Source organism: Cebus imitator, unplaced genomic scaffold (genome assembly GCF_001604975.1).
Source record: "Cebus imitator isolate Cc_AM_T3 unplaced genomic scaffold, Cebus_imitator-1.0 Scaffold37, whole genome shotgun sequence".
Lineage (NCBI taxonomy): Eukaryota > Metazoa > Chordata > Mammalia > Primates > Cebidae > Cebus > Cebus imitator.
In genome coordinates this window covers 4202423-4207805 of record NW_016107352.1, presented here as the reverse complement: position 1 = coordinate 4207805, position 5383 = coordinate 4202423, and the positions used below count along the sequence as shown (strand labels likewise).

General features: G+C 36.5%; 1 pseudogene; it reads right to left on the bottom strand.

The window, feature by feature from the left end:
• Positions 1–4658: 4658 nt before the first annotated feature.
• On the bottom strand, positions 4659–5079 carry LOC108301819 (annotated as a pseudogene).
• Between the last annotated feature and the right edge of the window lie 304 nt (positions 5080–5383).

The window sequence follows — 5383 nt, the reverse complement described above, 5'->3', positions numbered from 1 at the left end:
TTCCCAACACCATTTATTAAACAGGGAATCCTTTCCCCATTGCTTGTTTTTGTCAGGTTTGTCAAAGATCAGATGGTTGTAGATGTGTGGTGTTGCCTCCAAGGTCTCTGTTCTGTTCCATTGGCCTATATCTCTGTTTTCATACCAGTAACATGCTGTTTTGATTACTATAGGCTTGTAGTATAGTTTGAAGTCCAGTAGTGTGATGCTCCTGGCTTCGTTATTTTTACTTAGAATTGACTTGGCTATGCAGGCTCTCTTTTGGTTCCATATGAAGCTTAAGGTGTTTTTTTTCCAGTTCTGTGAAGAAGGTCATCGGTAGCTTGATGAGGATAGCGTTGAATCTGTAAATTACTTTGGGCACTATGGCCATTTTCATGATATTGATTCTTCCTAACCATGAGCATGGAATGTTTCTCCATCTGTTTGTGTCCTCTCTTATTTCGTTGAGCAGTGGTTTGTAGTTCTCCTTGAAGCGGTCCTTTACATTCCTTGTTAGTTGTATTCCTAGGTATTTTATTCTCTTTGTAGCAATTGTGAATGGCAGTTCATTCTTGATTTGGCTCTCTTTAAGTCTGTTATTGGTGTGTAGGAATGCTTGTGATTTCTGCACATTGATTTTGTATACTGAGACTTTGCTGAAGTTGCTTATCAGTTTCAGGAGATTTTGGGCTGAGACGATGGGGTCTTCTACATATACAATCATGTCGTCTGCAAATAGAGACAATTTGACCTCCTTCTTACTATTTGAATACTATTTGTTTCTTTTTCTTGCCTGATTGCTCCGGCTAGAATTTACAATACTATATTGAATAAGAGGGTGAGAGAAGGCATCCTTGTCTAGTGCCAGATTTCAAAGGGAATGCTTCCAGTTTTTGTCCATTCAGTATGATATTGGCTGTGGGTTTGTCATAAATAGCTTTTATTATTTTGAGATACGTTCCATCAATACCTAGTTTATTGAGGGTTTTTAGCGCAAAGGGCTGTTGAATTTTGTCAAAGGCCTTCTCTGCATCAATTGAGATAATCATGTGGTTTTTGTCTTTGGTTTTGTTTATGTGGTGGATTACATTTATAGACTTGTGTATGTTGAATCAGCCCTGCATCCCCAGGATGAAGCCTACTTGATCATGCTGGGTAAGCTTTTGGATGTGCTGTTGCAATCAGTTTGCCAGTGTTTTATTGAAGATTTTTGCATCTATGTTCATCATGGATATTGGCCTGAAGTTTTCTTTTCTTGTTGAGTCTCTGCTGGGTTTTGGAATCAGGATGATGTTGGTCTCATAAAATGATTTGGGAAGGATTTCCTCTTTTTGGATTGTTTGGAATAGTTTCAGAAGGAGTGGTACTAGCTCCTCTTTGTATGTCTAGTAGAATTGGGCTGTGAACCCATCTGGACCTGGGCTTTTTTTGGTTGGTAGGCTATTAATTGCTGTCTCAACTTCAGCCCTTATTATTGGCCTATTCAGGGTTTCAACTTTTTCCTGGTTTAGGCTTGGGAGGATGCAAGTGTCCAGGAATTTATCCATTTCTTCCAGGTTTACTAGTTTATGTACATATAGTTGTTTGTAATAATCTCTGATGATGGTTTGTATTTCTGTGAAATCTGTCCTTGTATCCCCTTTATTGTTTTTTATTGTATCTATTTGATTATTCTTTCTTTTCTTTTTTATTAATCTGGCTAGTGGTCTATTATGTTGATATTTTCAAAAAACAGCTCCTGGATTTCTTGATTGTTTGAAGGGTTTTTTGTGTCTCTATCGCCTTCAGTTCTGCTCTGATCTTAGTTATTTCTTGTATTCTGCTAGGTTTTGAATTTTTTTATCTTGCTCCTCTAGCTCTTTCCATTTTGATGATAGGGTGTTGATTTTAGATCTTTCCTTGCTTCTCATGTGGGCATTTATTGCTATAAATTTTCCTCTAGACTTTAAATGTGTCCCAGAGATTCTGGTACATTGTGTCTTTGTTCTTGTTTGTTTTGAAGAACATCTTCATTTCTGCCTTCATTTCATTGTTTATCCAGTCAACATTCAAGAGCCAGTTGTTCAGTTTCCATGAAGCTGTGTGATTCTGAGTTAGTTTCTGAATTCTGAGTTCTAACTTGATTGTACTGTGGTCTAAGAAACTGTTTGTTATGATTTCTGCTCTTTTGCATTTGCTGAGGAGTGATTTACTTCCAATTATGTGGTCAGTTTTAGAGTAGGTATGATGTGGTGCTGAGAAGAATGTATATTCTGTGTATTTGGGGTGGAGAGTTCTGTAAATGTCTATTAGGTTTGCCTGGTCCAGGTGTGAGTTCAAGTCCTGGATATCCTTGTTAGTTTTCTGTCTCATTGATCTGTCTAGTATTGACAATGGGGTGTTAAAGTCTCCCACTATTACTGTGTGGGAGTCTAAGTCTCTTTGTAAGTCATGAAAAGCTTGCTTTATGTATCTGGGTGCTCCTGTATTGGGTGCATATATATTTAGCATTGTTAGCTCTTCTTGTTGCACTGATCCTTTTACCATTATGTAATGTCCTTCTTTGTCTCTTTTGATCTTTGATGGTTTAAAGTCTATTTTATCAGAGATGAGAATTGCAACTCCTGCTTTTTTTTGCTCTCCATTTGCTTGGTAAATCTTCCTCTATCTCATTATTTTAAGCCTTTGTGTATCCTTGCATGTGAGATAGGTTTCCTGGATACAGCACACCAATGGGTTTTGGCTTTTTATCCAATTTTGATTGGGGCATTTAGCCCTAATGTTATTATGTTCACAATATTTTGCAACCTTCACAACTAACCATTTGCAGACCTTTTGTATCATCCCAAACAGAAACACCGTATTCATTAACAATAACTCATTATCCCTCCCTACTTCCAACCCCTGGTTACTATTATTTAACTTTCTATATCTATAAATTATATATTCAAGGTACATCATATAAGTGAAATCATAAAATATTTGTTCTTTTGTTTCTGGCTTATTTTACTTAGCATAGTGTTTTAAAGCTTCATCTATGTTATCATATGTATAAAAGTTTAACTTTTTATGGCTGAATGCTATGCCATTGTAGGTATATTCCACATTTTACTTTTGTGTCTGTGTGCATTCAACAATGATTACAACGAATTGGTGATGCATTAAGACATTGCTCATATGGCCTGAATATTGGACATTGTCACAACAAAGCTTAATCTATCCTAGCATATCCAGGTGAAAGTATAAACCATGAAGACATGTTTACATACTTAGAAGTACTTAGAAAACTGATGCTGGACAATTATGTAGCTGAAAAAATTTAGGACCAACTAATGCCCTTTTACTTCATTTAACTCTCACTTTTTTATATGAAAGATGAGGTCAGGAGTTTGAGACCACCTGATGAAGCCGCGTCACTACTAAAAATACAAAAAAAATTAGCCAGGTGTGGTGGCAGGTGCCTGTTATCCCAGGAATCCCAGCTACTTGGGAGGCTGAGGCCGGAGAATTGCTAGAATCTGAGAGGTGGAGGTTGCATTGAGCCCAGAATGAGCCACTGCACTCCAGCCTGGGCAATAAGAACAAAACTCCATTTCAAAAAAAAAAAAAAAGAAAGAAAGAAAGAAAGAAAAGAAAAGAAAGGTTTCTTTTAAAATTTTTGTAAGACTTCTGTTAACTAGGCAGTGCCATGGAAAGGAAAGAAGCCACTGTGAAGTTTATAGCACTTCTACATGGAGGGAAGAAATAGGGAAGCAAAATAAATTTGGCTTTAATAAGCACCACAGAAGGAATATTATACTTCATATGTTGACTTTATACACAATACTTTGTGAAGAGAGCAGCATGTTTTCTGTGTGATACTGTTCTAAACAATCTCTGGCAAATTAACATTTCCACCTTATTTTGGGGCATCAAAAACAATCCAACTAAATGATTATGAGCACAAAAATTCATCTTGAGTCAAATGTGCCTTCACCTTAAAAATTGCATGCTTGCTATCATAAAACAATCCTGTTTCTCATTCCAGGTTCAGAATGCCAAAGAAATAATTTTTAGTGTAAAAAGCATCATTCCAATTTAGTCATTTAAAATAATCTGTATTCTCCCCCTACCCCCCCCTTTTTTTTAAAGATATATAGCTTCCAGTAGTAGTCTTTGACATAAATCTGCTTTCTAAATTTTCAACAAGGTTAAGTTTCCATTCATTCAATAGGTGACCTGCCAATTCCCTTTACTCTTATGTACACTGAAATGTTCACTAGTCTGGTTTTATAAAATGAGGTTTCACATTATAGTTTAAGAATATCCTTTGTCAAATACAGTAGTTAATGTATTTTGCCTGGTTGTTTCATTTTACATGTATACAGATATGTCATTTTCATATGTGCACATAATCAGATTCAGAGAAACTGACCTATAAACTGTAAAATATCCAGAAAAGTCATATTTTTCTGTTCCGTTCATATTTCAGTACTTTAACTTATCATTTGATTAACCAAAGTTCCTTCTTAGAAAATTGTATAGGCTTAAATGAAGTAGCTTAGAAAAACAGTAATACTAACAAGACATCATTTTACACCATTAGCTAACATGGATGTGAAAACAGTGGTCATCTAAGTGTGTGAAATGTCACAAGAAGTCATCAACAAGGAGGAGGGTTACGTAAGTCCAATTTTTTCGAGAAATCTGTATGCGGTTTAAGCTTCCTCCTGCAGTAGATCAGCCTATGCAATTGCCTTAAAGACATTTTTCTTGGATGTTTGCTGAACTTCCCCTCCCAAAAGAAATTCATCCAAAATAAACCTCTTCAAAATTAAAGATGATATCAAGTTCACACACACTGCCAAAATACTTGTCAAGTAATTCCATGTAATGATGAATTGTTTCTAGGGTAGTTAGTTCATTGCCCTGATTCTCAATAGCACGGCAAAAATACAGATTGGCATATCTTTTGTAAACAATCTTCAAACATCTATAGATTTTAGGTTTATGTGCTACAGTGGTTTGAACAAGTTCTCCTGTTATCTTTTCCTTCTCTTTGTCCAATACTGGGATATACCATTTTTGCAGTTGAGGCTTTCCCTGACAACTCTTAATAAAAAGCAACATAAAATGCATGGTGGTCTCAGCCTGCCTGTCCGTAGTCTGCCTGTGGCAACAGGTCCTGAGGGAAAGCCAGTCACCATGCTGAGAAAGAGAAGCTGCCATGTTGCTGTGTGGAGGAGACGGGGTTGGCCCACATTTTCCCTATACATTTATCTGTTGAAGGACTTTGGATTGTTTCTTCCTTTTGGCTATTGTGAATAATGCTGCTGTGATCATTGGTGTACAAGTACCTATTTGAGTCCCTGCTTTCAATTGTTTTGGATATATGCCTAAGAGTAGAATTGCTGGACCATGTGGTAATCCCATGTTTAACTTT